The following is a 16,467-nucleotide window of genomic DNA, read 5'->3' as shown; positions in this document are numbered from 1 at the left end:
GCTGGAGGGAGGTTCCACCATATTCCTCAACCCTCACACCATTCGGTTAATTTAAAATTCATGAGGGGGAGTGTGCAAAACGGTAGAATATCGTTATGGAGCCTATGTCATCTATTAAGACTGTGAATTTCTATATGGAATTGATACCAACCCAGCTGGTCCTGCGTGGAAAACCACAGGAATCACAGTAAAGGCGAGGGAGCCCAGAGTTCTGAGGGCCCATGCGCCTGTCATCAGTCTATTTTTTATTTATTTAAATCAATCATTTTTACAGTAACCCTCCAAAAGTCATTCATATAACGTTTTAATTTCCATATGTACTAGGAAACTACGCATTTGTTTCCTGGGCTTCAGGAATGTGACTGATCAACGTGCCTCAGGCCTGGAAAAAGAAATCATTTAACTGATTTAAAGTGAGGGGATATTGGTAAACAAATGCTGTTGTCATGGTTACGTGGAACTTACTCAGGTGTTCAAAAACGCATATCAGACAGAGAGAGTAATGCTTCTTAGGAATTTATTTGTGAGTTGTAGGGCTCTATTCAATCTGTAATGCTTCAGCGTTACAGATTCCGCAATAGAAATGTAAAGGTAATTTCCGATTGAGCCGACATATGCAGTATGTAGGCTACTTTGAATGCAGTCTCCGCTAAAAAACAGGAACGTCGCCTTTAAATTTCAATCACGCTGCAAAGCCGAACTTTCGAAATGCGGATGGAATAGAGCCCTAATTAAGTTCAGAAAACAATCTCTCAGCAGAAGCTGAGCCTCTGTCATTCTCCTTAATTGATTAACTGTATAAATCAAATCAAATTTTAATTGTCACATGCTTTGTAAACAACAGGTGTAGACTGACAGTACAATTCTTACTTACTGCCCTTCCCAACAATGCAGAGGAATAAATTCACCATAAGTAAGGATAACTTGGCTATATACACGGTGTACCAGTACCGAGTCGATGTGCAGGTGTAAAAGGTAATTGAGGTAGATATGTACACTGAGATTTGTCATGGGTCCTCAGATCCTCAACAAGTTATACAGCTGCACCATCGAGAGCATTCTGACTGGTTGCATCACCGCCTGGTATGGCAACTGCTCGGCCTCTGACCGCAAGGCACTACAGAGGGTAGTGCGTATGGCCCAGTACATCACTGGGGCCAAGCCTCCTGCCATCCAGGACCTCTATACCAGGCGGTGTCAGAGGAAGGCCCTAAAAATTGTCAAAGACTCCAGCCACCCAAGTCATTGACTGTTTTCTCTGCAACCGCATGGCAAGCGGTACCGGAGCGCAATGTCAAGGTCCAAAAGGCTTCTTAACAGCTTCTACCCCCAAGCCATGAACAGCTAATCATGGCTACCCATAGTATTTGCTTTAAGGGCTTGTAAGTAAACATTTCACTTTATGGTCTACACCTGTTGTATTCGGCGCATGTGGCAAATTAAAATTTGATTTGAACAAAAATATAAACACAACATGTAAAGTGATGGTCCCATAATTCATGAGCTGAAATAAAAGATCCCATATCCCATGGGCGGCGCACAATTTGTCCAGCGTCGTCCAAGGTAGGGGAGGGTTTGGCCGGCATGGATATGGGTTCATTTCCCACGGGGGGCCAGTATAAAAAAATATATAAAAAAAATACATGTATGCATTCACTAACTGTAAGTCGCTCTGGATAAGAGCATCTGCTAAATGACTAAAATGTCAATGTAAATGTAAATGATCCATACCACAAAAAACGTATTTCTCTCAAACTTTGTGCACAAATTTGTTCACATCCCTATTAATGAGAATGTATCCTTTGTCAAGATGGTCCTCTGTAGCTCAGCTGGTAGAGCACGGCGCTTGTAACGCCAAGGTAGTGGGTTCGATGCCCGGGACCACCCATACACAAAAAAAAATGTATGCACGCATGACTGTAAGTCGCTTTGGATAAAAGCGTCTGCTAAATGGCATATTATATTATTATATTATTATAATCCATCCACTTGACAGGTGTGGCATTTCAAGAAGCTGATTAAACAGCATGATCATTACACAGGTGCACCTTGTGCTGGGGACAATAAAAGGCCACTCTAAAATGTGCAGTTTTGTCACGCAACACAATGCCACAGATGTCTGAAGTTTTGAGGGAGGTGCAATTGGCATGCTGACTGCAGGAATCTCCACCAGAGCTGTTGCCAGATAATTTAATGTTAATTTATCTACCATAAGCCGCATCCAATGTCCTTTTAGATAATTTGGCAGTATGTCCAACCAACCCGACCTCGCAACCGCAGACCTCGCGTAACCACGCCAGCCCAAGACCTCCACATCCGGCTTCTTCACCTGCTGGATCATCAGAGGGGTGCTGAGGAGTAGTTCTGTCTGTAATATAGCTTATTGGTTGGGCCGGGCTCCCCCAGTGGGTGGGCCTGGCTCCCAAGTGGGTGGGCCTAAAGAATGAGCTACCAGCCAAACAAACTTGTAGGAATTGTACATAAACTCCCCCCTCATACTTATCTGGAGGTTGAGCATTTTTAATCTCTATCTCTGTAATGTGTCTGTATCTATGTAATTGTATATGTATTTATGTTTTTAAAAAACAGGGACCACAATGGAAATAAGTCCCCGACATTATTGTTCAACCCTCGTCACTTTAAAAAGTATTTGTGTATATATGTTTTTTTTACTGAGAAATAAAATCAATCAAAAGTGTTTGTGTCTCAGGTGAAGAGGGTGGATCTGATCTCCATCACCTAGGACTTGACATAGATTAAATAGATTAATCAAATCTCACATTGTTTTCAATTTCTGCTCAATCTTGCATGCTTTCTCAATCAGCTGTAACTGTATATGCATTCGTAAATCAGGTCCTTTCTTGAGTTGGGCTCTGGGATGTAACAACCGTTGAGCTTCTGATTTTATGGATGATTGTGGAGTAAAGGGGTTGAGTGTGTTAGAGTATGTGACTGTGTGTGTGTGTGTTTATCCCACATCTGTTGCAAGGGGGTAAGGATGATAGGGAGAATATAGGATGAACCACAATAATTGTTTGCTAAAATAATAATTGCTTGTCAAAAATGAAATGTAATATAATGGCAATCCGGGTTATATGTTAAAATCCTACGCATTAACTGTAGATATTATTACGCATATTAATTGATAATGATGGAAAATAAGATATGCAAGATATTTGAATAGATATATATTTTAAAATAGTTATATATATTGAGGTGACAGCATTGGAAATGCTTTTGGCGGTTAACCTGCTTCTGTTTTGTGGGTGGCACTGTGGCTGTTTTTCCAATGGATGGGTCCTGGCCTCTCGGGGCCCTAGGGATCCGGAGGGACGGGGTGGGATGCCGATCACTGGGATGACGGCTCAACTTGGGATGGGGAGGGGCTTTAGCGGGGGAATTAGTGGAGAACAATTGGAGGGTTACTTAGTAGCAATGCAAATATCATGGTACAGCTACATGGACACTCAATCATTACGGTATTTTTTATTGGTAAATTTAAAAAAATATATAATGATAAATAGACTTGAAACTTGTATCTCATTATGGTGTATGATGAAATAAGTATAGCCAGTTGTAATTGTAATGGCTTAGCAGATAATAACAAAAGAAGAACAATATTTACATGGCTCAAAGAGAAGGATTATAATATCTATTGTTTATAGGAAACTCATTCAACAATTCTAGATGAAGTTGCGTGGAAAAAGGAATGGGGGGGTGGGGTATGGGGGGGCGAAATATACTTCTCCCATGGGCAAACAAACAAAAAAGGGGGTGATGATATTAATTAATAGTAATTACGATCCGAATGTGCAAATTGTCCAAATAGATACGCAAGGTAGATGCATTATTTAAAATATGTTATTGGACCATAAACAGATATGGCTCATTAACCTTTACGGACCAAATAATGATGATCCACACTTCTTAGACAATATACAGTGAGGGAAAAAGTATTTGATCCCCTGCTGATTTTTTTGGGTGCGTCCAAATGGGCACCCTATTTACTCTGGCTGCTTTACACAAGCAGCCCAATTCTGATCTTTTATCCACTAATTGGTCTTTTGACCAATCACCTCAGATCTTCTCACATCAGATCTTTTTCAGCGCTGATCTGATTGTTCAAAATACAAATGAGTGAAAAAAATATCAGAATTGCTCTGCCTGTGTAAAGCAGCCTAAATAGTGCACAAGTTATGACCAGATCCCTGGTAAAAGTAGTGCACTATATATGGAATGGGGTGCTATTTGGGACACACATACAGTATCACTGTCACGATTTCCTCCGAAGCTACCTCCTCTCCTTGTTCGGGCAGGCTTCGGCATTCGTCGTCACCGGCCTTCTAGCCACTGCCGCTCCTCATCTCATCATTCCATTTGTTTTGTCTTGTTTTTACACACACCTGGTTCATATCCCCTCATCAGTATCTGTATAAGTATTCCCTCTGCCCCCTATATCTTTGTGTGTGATTGTTTATTGTGGAGGTGATGATAGCTCGGTGGAGCTTTATATAAACTCAGCAAAAAAAGAAACGTCCTCTCGCTGTCAACTGCGTTTATTTTGCTGTGACACACCGCCCCAGACCATGACGGACCCTCCACCTCCAAATCGATCCAGCTCCAGAGTACAGGCCTCGGTGTAACGCTCATTCCTTCGACGATAAGCGCAAATCCGACCATCACCCCTGGTGAGACAAAACGCGACTCGTCAGTGAAGAGCACTTTTTGCCAGTCCTGTCTGGTCCAGCGATGGTGGGTTTGTGCCCATAGGCGACATTGTTGCCGGTGATGTCTGGTGAGGACCTGCCTTACAACAGGCCTACAAGCCCTCAGTCCAGCTTCTATCAGCCTATAGCGGACAGTCTGAGGACTGATGGAGGGATTGTGTGTTCCTGGTGTAACTCAGGCAGTTGTTGTTGCCATCCTGTACCTGTCCCGGAGGTGTGATGTTCGGATGTACTGATCCTGTGCAGGTGTTGTTACACGTGGTCTGCAACTGCAAGGACGATCAGCTGTCCGTCCTGTCTCCCTGTAGCGCTGTCTTAGGCGTCTCACAGTGGCCTTAATTGCCTACCGTCTGTAAGCTGTTAGTGTCTTAACGACCGTTCCACAGGTGCATGTTCATTAATTGTTTATGGTTCATTGAACAAGCATGGGAAACAGTGTTTAAACCCTTTACAATGAAGATCTGTGAAGTTATTTGGATTTTTACAAATTATCTTTGAAAGACGGTCCTGAAAAAGGGATGTTTCTTTTTTTGCTGAGTCTATTTGTATCACGGGATATTCACCCGTGTGCTTTGTTTTCTCCAGTGCGCCGTTATACCGCACTGTAGTGTTTTACGCATTGCTGCGTACCGCTGTATTTCCCGAATAAACCATTTATTCTGTGATTTAACCTCCTGCACCTGACTCCGTCCAAATCACCCGCTACAATCAAGAACCTACAATCAACAAGTGCACTATATAGGGAATGGGGTGCATTTTGGGACACATATACAGTATCACAGCTTTTAAAAATCTCTTTCTACTCCTTTTACCATTGAGATCAGAGAACCACGGTCAATTGTCTAGGCCTATATAAATACATTTAATGGATAATTTCAATTGCACTAATTACAAAAAAGAGCAGCCATATAATATGATAACATTTGAATAATGTAACGATTAGTTCACAGGAACTTTGTAGCGGAACACTGACTGCACAAAGACAATACATTTTAACCGAATATTCTTCCATCACAGAGACTGTATAGGGATTACAACCAGACCTGGGTTCAAGTAGTATTTTAAATCTTTCAAATGCTTTTAGTGTTTTCTCTAGTCTGTCTGGAGTGCCAGATAGGTGAGCTTGCATTCCATGTGACTATTCCATTGGTTCCATTGTGCGAGGCATGCTCAATCAAGCCAAGATAAAAGTATTTGAAATGATTCCAAATAGTTTTTGAACCACAGGTAGGAACCAAGGTAGGGAGAACACAACCAGCCTCATCTCTTATACAGCGGGGAAAAAAGTATTTAGTCAGCCACCAATTGTGCAAGTTCTCCCACTTGAAAAAGATGAGAGAGGCCTGTAATTTTCATCATAGGTACACGTCCACTATGACAGACAAAATGAGAAAAGAAAATACTGAAAATCACATTGTAGGATTTTTATGAATTTATTTGCAAATTATGGTGGAAAATTAAGTATTTGGTCAATAACAAAAGTTTCTCAATACTTTGTTATATACCCTTTGTTGGCAATGACACAGGTCAAACGTTTTCTGTAAGTCTTCACAAGGTTTTCACACACTGTTGCTGGTATTTTGGCCCATTCCTCCATGCAGATCTCCTCTAGAGCAGTGATGTTTTGGGGCTGTCGCTGGGCAACACGGACTTTCAACTCCCTCCAAAGATTTTCTATGGGGTTGAGATCTGGAGACTGGCTAGGCCACTCCAGGACCTTGAAATGCTTCTTACAAAGCCACTCCTTCGTTGCCCGGGCGGTGTGTTTGGGATCATTGTCATGCTGAAAGACCCAGCCACGTTTCATCTTCAATGCCCTTGCTGATGGAAGGAGGTTTTCACTCAAAATCTCACGATACATGGCCCCATTCATTCTTTCCTTTACATGGATCAGTCGTCCTGGTCCCTTTGCAGAAAAACAGCCCCAAAGCATTATGTTTCCACCCCCATGCTTCACAGTAGGTATGGTGTTCTTTGGATGCAACTCAGCATTCTTTGTCCTCCAAACACGACGAGTTGAGTTTTTAACAAAAAGTTATATTTTGGTTTCATCTGACCATATGACATTCTCCCAATCCTCTTCTGGATCATCCAAATGCACTCTAGAAACTTCAGACGGGCCTGGACATGTACCGGCTTAAGCAGGGGGACACGTCTGGTACTGCAGGATTTGAGTCCCTGGCGGCGTAGTGTGTTACTGATGGTAGGCTTTGTTACTTTGGTCCCAGCTCTCTGCAGGTCATTCACTAGGTCCCCCCGTGTGGTTCTGGGATTTTTGCTCACCGTTCTTGTGATCATTTTGACTCGACGTGGTGAGATCTTGCGTGGAGCCCCAGATCGAGGGAGATTATCAGTGGTCTTGTATGTCTTCCATTTCCTAATAATTGCTCCCACAGTTGATTTCTTCAAACCAAGCTGCTTACCTATTGCAGAATCAGTCTTCCCAGCCTGGTGCAGGTCTACAATTTTGTTTCTGGTGTCCTTTGACAGCTCTTTGGTCTTGGCCATAGTGGAGTTTGGAGTGTGACTGTTTGAGGTTGTGGACAGGTGTCTTTTATACTGATGACAAGTTCAAACAGGTGTCATTAATACAGGTAACGAGTGGAGGACAGAGGAGCCTCTTAAAGAAGAAGTTACAGGTCTGTGAGAGCCAGAAATCTTGCTTGTTTGTAGGTGACCAAATACTTATTTTCCACCATAATTTGCAAATAAATTCATAAAAAATCCTACGATGTGATTTTCTGGATTGTTTTTTCTCAATTTGTCTTTCATAATTGACGTGTACCTATGATGAAAATTACAGGCCTCTCTCATCTTTTTAAGTGGGAAAACTTGCACTATTGGTGGCTGACTAAATACTTTTTTTCCCCACTGTAGGTGAATGGCAGTAGTAGACAAGAGGGGTGTATACGGTAGCATGTAGACCTACAGGACACTGTGTGTGTTACCATGAGTCAGTATGCCCATGAACGATACAGGGGGAAGATATACCATAAGACTGGATATGTACCATGTATAGAATAATGTGGTGCCTCCACCTAATAAGCATAATCACGTGATTGGTTAGATAGGCAGGCTTGAACTCCTTGTGACTTATCCATTTGTTCCATTGTGCCAGGCAAGCTCAATCAAGCCCAGATAAAAAATATTTGAAATGATTCCGAATAATATTTGAACCCAGGTCAGATTTGAACACAACCAGCCTCATCCCATATATAAGGGTGATCCAGGCTGCGCTCTGTGGTCCACTGACACACAAAGCTCAACTATTGATTAGGCCTAAGCCTACGTTTTTAGACAAGAAAATTATATTTACCAGGGCTACAACAACACAGTGCAATGAGGAAGTTATTATTGTTATCTAGTGAGTGCACATTTATTGTCTATAGGCTGTAAATTGCAGTGATTTAAGCTAATTTGAATAACTGCTCAAACATTCTGTTTTGTTTCATGCCGAAATAACTGCATAGCCTACAGCCTAGGCCTGATTATGCAACCATTTGAATCAGATTGGGTCTATTCTCAACAGTTTAGAAAGTCCAGAAAGGTACATTAGCAGGCCATTCATATGGTGTATTTTGTCAGGATGTAGCCCAGTGTTAAGATATGCCTACTGTAGGAAAATACTGTCTTCTTTCCAACTCCATGCCCATTCTTAATGCTGCAGCTTATTTTACCAGGGTTGCAACTTTCACTGGGGACGGGGGGGACATGACAGTCAGTACACAACATACTATTGATGTTGATGAAGGGATACAGATATGTTTGAATGCCCAGTCATGTTCATATAATCTCAGACATAAATTACTGCAGTTTAAGACCATCCATAGAACATCTTACATGCCAGTGAAACTGAATATCATGCACTCAGAAATGTAATTCCTCTGCTGGAAGTGTAAAACACAAAAGGGGACATATTTGCATATGTTATGATCTTGTGAAGGCTGGCTGAATTCTGGCAAAGAGTACGTTCTTTTATCTCAGCATGTCTACAGATTCTCCCATCTCCCTGTTTTTGTTTGCTTGGAAACGTTGACGTGAGTAAGACTTTTAATCAGGTCAACATTCAAAAGGCCGCAGACGGATTACCAGGACGTGTACTCCGAGCATGCGCTGACCAACTGGCAAGTGTCTTCACTGACATTTACAACATGTCCCTGACTGAGTCTGTAATACCAACATGTTTCAAGCAGACCACCATAGTCCCTGTGCCCAAGAACACTAAGATAACCTGCATAAATGACTACCGACCCGTAGCAATCACGTCTGTAGTCATGAAGTGCTTTGAAAGGCAGGTCATGGCTCACATCAACACCATTTTCCCAGAAACCCTAGACCCACTCCAATTTGCATACCGCCCCAACAGATCCACAGATGATGCAATCTCTATTGCACTCCACACTTCCCTTTCCCACCTGGACAAGAGGAACACCTACATGAGAATGCTATTCATTGACTATATGTAATGACATCTAATAGTGCATTTTTTAATTGACTTGTACTCATTGTGTAGCATTTTGACTGCTGTTTCTAAACATCACCTGGTCCCAGTTGTCTGTACAGTAAAATGTGCAGCTATCTATAGCTGTCACTTTGTACAACATGTTTCCAGCTGGCTCCAACACCACTCTGCATGCCAAACCACAGGTGACACAGTACAGTAGCAGCACCTGCCTGCCTCCCCCTCTCCTGCTGCTTTGTCTATAAGGAAATATTATATCCACTGTGCTCCCACTCAGCCCCTCCCAGTCCCTGCATGCAAATCCTCCCCTACCAACCAACCACCTCCCCTACCAACAGAATCACAATAACTACACCCAGTGGTGGAAAAAAGTACCCAATTGTCATACTTGAGTAAAAGTAAAGATACCTTAATGGAAAATTACTCAAGTAAAATTGAAAGTCACTCAGTAAAATTCTACTTGAATGAAAATCTAAAATTGCTAAATATACTTAAGTATTAAAAGTAAAAGTATAAATCATTTCAAATTCCTTATATTAAGCAAACCAGACAGCGCCATTTTCATGTTTTTAAAATGTACGGATAGCCAGGGGCACACTCCAACACTCAGACATAACTTACAAACAAATAATTTGTGCTTAGTGAGTCCACCAGATCAGAGGCAGTAGAGATTGACCAGGGATGTTCTCTTGATAAGTGTGTGAATTGGACCATGTTCTTGTCCTGCTAAGCATTCAAAATGTAACGAGTACTTTTGGGTGTCAGGGAAAATGTATGGAGTAAAAAGTACATTCTTTTTTCTTTAGGAATGTAGTGAAGTAAAAGGAAAAGTTGTCCAAAATATAAATAGTAAAGTACAGATACCCTCTATGTCATATTTCATTGTTGCTACAGGCTATTGTTGATCTGTGTTACTTCTCTACACTGAATTCAATTAGTCAACAATCAACATGTTCTGCGTTCATTCATAAAACAGAGGTGTATTCACTAGAAACCAAAATGGAAGCAAACAGCCAAAACAAGGAGGGACAAACCTAAACTTGACCAATAAGAAACACTCGTTTTTGTTCCAAAATGTTTTCTATTGCAAAACGTTTTGCTACGGTGTGCACTAATGAATACACCCCTGCTGTTGGGTACCTGGTGTTTTGCACTGATTAAAGCACCTGTAACACAGGGGGCTGCTGAGGGGAGGACGGCTTATAATAATGGCTGGAATGGAGTCAATGGAATGGTATCAACCACGTGTTTGATGTTTTTGATACTATTCCATTTATTCCGTTCCAGCCATTACCAGGTACCCAACAGCATCCTCCCCAATTAAGGTGCCACCGCCACCTGTGACCTGTAAGGATTATGTTATGTGTTCACTGTCGATCCTCCTTTCCCAAAAACTCCCGGCTTTCCAGATATCCTGGTTGGAAAACTCTGGAATTACGAGGGAATATGCAGGAAATCCGTGAATCCTCCAACCAGGATTTCTGGAAAATCAGGTAATTTTGGGAAGGTTCCCCTAATGCTCAGGCCCTCCGTAGTTCATGTCGTGTTGAGAAGACAACCATCAGTTTTGATTAAGCTAACTGGTCATGTTATTTACATTATAGCCCCACCTGTACGTGAAGAAGATTTACTTCCTGGAATTCAAAACAATAAAAAAGATCAGGCTGCAAACATCTGCAATATGTGTCCTTTAATAGTAACTTGGTTGTCAAAAATCACTCACTATAGTCCCACCTCGTTTGTGAATATCATTTGCTTGAATGCAAAACAGTAAAAAGGGGAGGTTGCAAGTGTCCAATGTTATATTATGCTAACTTATATTATGCTAACGGTAGCCAGAAGTAAATAATGGATTATTGTGGATTCTGGCACCATGGGCTTTCAGACACATATCAAGGTTAGGGTAATTTGACCCAAATATAGAGTTTGGATTACCTATCCCTCTAAAAGCCTGTGGGGTTCAGTCCTAGTACAGCAGGACAATGTCTCCCCGTGCTGTCTGTCTGTGTGAACTGCATGCGCTCCTGGACTCTGTTAACCACTGTTATCGTTCTACCACTCTAGGGCCAGTTTCCCAGACACAGTCACAGATTAAGCCTAGTCCAGGACAAGAAATCATTCTCAAGAGATTCTCTATTGAAAGAGCTTTTAAGTCCAGGACTAGGCTTAATCTTTGTCTGGGAAAGCGGCCCATTGAGAATAAAACTCTGCTACATTTTAATGTCAGACACCATGACCACAGATGTCAGAGATAAGTATAATCATTTTGATGTAAAACATGACAAAGGCCATAAAACATTATTTTATAAATAAAATAAAATAAAATAAATAAAACATGACCAATCAATCAAATGTATTTATGAAGCCCTTTTTACATCAGCAGATGACACAAAGTGCTTATACAGAATCCCAGCCTAAAACCCCAAACAGCAAGCAATGCAGATGTAGAAGCAAGGTTTTAAACCAGGGATGGGAAACTGGCGGCCCGCAGGCCCCTTTTGAAGGCCTTCGGATCAATTTCAACAAAATGTTTTTTGGAACTCAGAAGGGGTCTCAAGTTACTGTTGCGAGATAGAATAGTAGAATACACAAAGTGAAATTTTGAAATGTGGTTGTGCATCAGCATTTTCTCTCTTGTTATGTCAGTCACTGATAGTCAGTTCATTAGCCCATGTCAGCATTTTTTGGGGGGATTGCCAAGTTATTTTAGCGGCCAGCCATCTAAACTTGTTAACATGGACGAAATTAACGGCCCCAGGGTCCCCATTGACTTTGTTAGTCAGTCACTCAGATCTAATATTAAACTGCAAAAATGTCTCTCCACCCTGTGGCAAAATGTGTAGAATTGCAGGAAATTAGTCATATGGGGCCACATTTGCTCACGGGTCTGCAAGATGGGTACATTGTGTCCTCCACCCCCATCAAAGTTGCCCATCCCGGTTTCAAACAATGCAGCAATTACATCGAATTACACTAGAATGCCATAGCACACTTCACAGACAGATGCAGCAACCGTCTGAGCGGTTGGCTTCTGAGTCCTCACCCGCTACGGACTTAAGCCGACTCTGCTTTGGTCTGACCCACTACAGGCGGTCCGGCAAGTACCCAGCAGATGTGTTCATATCCAGAGTTTTACATATGTCTATCACAGGAGGCTGGTGGCACCTTAATTGGGGAGGACTGGCTTGTGACAGGAGCGGAATGGTATCAAATCCAAACACATGGTTTGATGCCATTATTATGAGCCGTCCTCCCCTCAGCAGCCTCCACTGATGTACAGTGCATTCGGAAAGTATTCAGACCCCTTGACTTTTGCCAGCATTTTGTTACGTTACAGCCTTATTCTAAAATTGATGAAATTGTTTTTTCCCCTCATCAATCTACACACAATACCCAATAATGACAAAGCAAAAACAAGTTTAGGATTTTTTTTCCAATTTATAAATAATAAGAAACTGAAATATTACATTTACATAAGTTTTCAGACCCTTTACTCAGTACTTTCTTGAAGCACCTTTGGCAGCGATTACAGCCTCGAGTCTTCTTGGGTATGACGCTACAAGATTGGCACACCTGTATTTGGGGAGTTTATCCCAGTCTTCTCTGCAGATCCTGTCAAGCTCTGTCAGGTTGAATGCGGAGCGTCGCTGCACAGCTATTTTCAGGTCTCTCCAGAGATGTTCGATCGGGTTCAAGTCCGGGCTCTGGCAGGGCCACTCAAGGACATTCAGAGACTTGTCCCGAAGCCTGATCTGTGTCTGGTGCCAACCAGCCATTATTATGAGCCGTCCCTCCCTCAGCAGCCTCCACTGATGTATATTAACATCTCTCTCTAGGCGGCAGCACGTGATGTCTGAGAGAGACAGAAAAAATGAATGACTCAACAGGCTAGATGTATGATCCTCTCTCAGGACTGGTGGAGATCTTATCTGATCTGTGTCTGGTGCCACCCATTTGTACATCATACTGTGCATGCCAGAGCTCAGAGGACCATCTCCAAGACTTCTAGCAGGTTCTAGAACTCACCATGGCATAACAGTAGTGGCTATACAAATAACCATCTCTAATCAATAGCATGTACTATGCAAATACTCATGTAGTTAAGGCAATGCAGGCACTTACGACAATATCAACAACATGCACAAACCTGCAAGATAAAAAGTACTATTACAATACAGTTACACTTGTAGGAAAGTAGCATCAAGTACTATAAGTAACTAAGCATCATTTAGCAGCACTAAAACCCCAATGGTAGGCCCCACAACTCACACTTTCTTAGATGCTCAATCTTCCTAGTAAACACAATCAACTTGAGTCTTCTTCTTCTGACGACTAAAACACTCTGACCTTGGGTTGGAGGGGTCAGAGTCCAAATGTCCATTCGGGCACGCTGATTGGTGAAAACCAGGAGGCTATGATAAAGACATTTAAAAAAATCCCCTTGACGGAACTGTGGGGAAAGTCAGATGCGCAGGTATGGACTTTACATTTTTACAGATTTTAAACATGACATGAAGGCCATAAAACATGACCAAGATTTTAAACAATGCAGCAATTACATCGAACTACAGTAGAATGCCATAGCAATCTCAAAGTGCTTCAAATGTAAATTAATTAATAATGAAATGGCAAATTGAAATAAAAATCAGAAATGTGAGATCTGGAAGTCAGAATCAAAGCAGCTATTTGCTTGGGAGGGAGTGGGATCTCTGTTATAACCAGGTAGTAGACGTAATATGGTCCTGGTCAAAATTAGTGCACTATATAGGGAATATAGGGTCCCATTTGACTTCCTGCTACATGGCTGGAGGATTCTCCATGGAAGATTTTCTCTTGCAGACTGGACATTCCCGATTTCCCTTTTGTCTCCAGTATTCCTTTAGCAGGCTTTGCAGAAGCAGTGGCCACAGGTCAGTTTGACAGGCTGCTTGAAGTCACCATCGCACAGAATACAGCGTGGAGGTGGAGGTGGACTCCTCTGTAATATCCTGTGAGGTTAGACGCAGTACTTTCACTTTTTAAAAATACGGTTTGTTCTCCTCAGCCACACTTTGAAAGCACTGTTTTTCACTCCTGAAATGCTGTCAAACTTTTTAAAAGCAAAATAACTTAAATGATTCAGGAGACACGTATTTTGTCCCATTGATTTCAAACCTAACCATCTAAAAATCTTTGCCCACACCCAAGTCTCTTGAGCAAGATGTCTTACTTCCGCAAACAACTTCCTCTTTCGGTTTTATGGCGAACTACACTCAAAATGTGTACTGTCGCCACCAACGGGACAGGGGTTAAAAAAACTTTACAAAATAAAAATAATGTACATAAGTATTCAGACTATTTACTTAGTACTTTCTTGAAGCACCATTGGCAGCAATTACAGCCTCAAGTCTTCTTGGGTACAGTGATCTGGATAAGAACGTCTGCTAAATGACTTAAATGTAAATGTAAATGATATATAATAATAATAATAATAATAATAATAATAATAGTAATAATACATAGAAAATAGAAAATAGAATACAAAATAAAAGTAAGAATAAAAACCACACAAGAATTACTATGAGAGTTAAATAACAAGACTGCAAGTATATACAGGTCAGTGTCAATCCCTTATTTAATGTTCAGGGGTACTGGAGTGGTTGTATATACAGGTCAGTGCCAGTACCTTATTTAATGTTCAGGGATACTGGAGTGGTTGTATATACAGGTCAGTGCCAGTACCTTATTTAATGTTCAGGGGTACTGGAGTGGTTGTATATACAGGTCAGTGCCAGTACCTTATTTAATGTTCAGGGATACTGGAGTGGTTGTATATACAGGTCAGTGCCAGTACCTTATTTAATGTTCAGGGGTACTGGAGTGGTTGTATATACAGGTCAGTGCCAGTACCTTAATTCATTGACAGGGAATAAGGTGGAAATCCGGGAATCCTCCAACCAGGATTTCTAGAAAACCAGGGGATTTTGTAACCCTACTACTATTGTTATTCTCTGAGGTCATACGGTTCATCCACAAATCCAGGGAACTAAGGGAAACTTAGCCAGCAGATACGGCCCACTTGCTTATAGCTGCACTATAAGATACGGCGAAGTTGCCCCAACACACTTATCGAACATTTTACTACTTTATTAAAGAATGATCTACATTTTTCTCTCTAAACAAGTGTATTATTTATCTTAAGGCTTTCCGACTTGTATTTTCTTTAAACAATTATAGATCTAACTAAATTGGAAGATATCTACAACCTTTTCCAAATTTACCACCATTTTTTTGTTGTTGAAATATCTCCAAAAGTTGTGATGACACAGAGGCCATTTTTTGTTGAGCAAGAGCAGTGGCAGGCAGGGAAAGTGTTGGGGAAATAATTTGGTGACATCTTGTGGTCTTAATGTGAATTACAGGATGGGGGCCAGTTACCACAGGGGGCTAGTTACCCCCTAGTACCCTACAGGCAAACTTTCACCTGAGTTTCGCTGCTAACTCAAACAAGCACTTGCTTTCTGTTTCGTTATTGTTAGTTGACGTATTGTTTGTTACACAGGTAGTTTACATTTGAAACGTATTGAGTGATATAATAAAGTGAACTTACTTCTTTGCTGTGAAGGCAAGTGAGCTGTGTTGTTATTGTGGCTCTTCTTCTATAATATTATCGCCATCCGCAAACAAACGTTAGAGATGTTGTTACCGCTCTATCTATCAATCACTTACCGCTGTGATGCATGCAAGAATAACTAAGTACTTCCGGGTCACAGATTTTTCCAATCCTTCAGAATAAGAGTCCTGTCCTGTATACTTTGTAAATGAATAATTAGGGCGGAACGGGGTATGGTAGTGCTTTGAACGGGGTATGGTAGTGCTTTGAACGGGGTATGTTAGTAGGTGCCAGCCCCACCGGGTTTGTGTGTGTCAAAAACTGCAACGCTGCTTGGTTTTTCACGCTCAACAGTTTCCTGTGTGTATTAAGAATGGTCCACCACCCAAAGGACATCCAGCCAACTTGACAAAACTGTAGGAAGCATTGGAGTCAACTTGGGCCAGCATCCCTGTGGAACACATTCGACACCTGACAAATTTAGGCTGTTCTGAGGATAAAAGGGGGTGCAACATTAAGAAGGTGCTCCTAATGTTTTCTACACTCAGTATATATTATCCATGTCCTTGTTAAGCCACGACTCAGAGGAGAAACATAGGATATTACAGTTCTTCAGTTACGGTTGATAGGATAGTCTTGAACGGAGCTCGTCCAATTTGTTCCCCAGTGATTGTACGTTTGCCAAT

General features: G+C 41.5%; 1 long non-coding RNA gene across 1 annotated transcript; it reads right to left on the bottom strand.

The window, feature by feature from the left end:
- Positions 1 to 12,862: 12,862 nt before the first annotated feature.
- On the bottom strand, positions 12,863 to 15,871 carry LOC121541275. The gene is made up of 3 exons (XR_006660457.1): positions 15,779 to 15,871; positions 13,459 to 14,177; positions 12,863 to 13,042 (listed from the first exon to the last, which is right to left on the bottom strand). It is a non-coding gene; the product is annotated as an uncharacterized LOC121541275 (long non-coding RNA).
- Between the last annotated feature and the right edge of the window lie 596 nt (positions 15,872 to 16,467).

Source organism: Coregonus clupeaformis, unplaced genomic scaffold (genome assembly GCF_020615455.1).
Source record: "Coregonus clupeaformis isolate EN_2021a unplaced genomic scaffold, ASM2061545v1 scaf2791, whole genome shotgun sequence".
Lineage (NCBI taxonomy): Eukaryota > Metazoa > Chordata > Actinopteri > Salmoniformes > Salmonidae > Coregonus > Coregonus clupeaformis.
The sequence above is the reverse complement of the archived record's forward strand: the minus strand, read 5'-3'. Positions and strand labels throughout refer to the sequence as shown.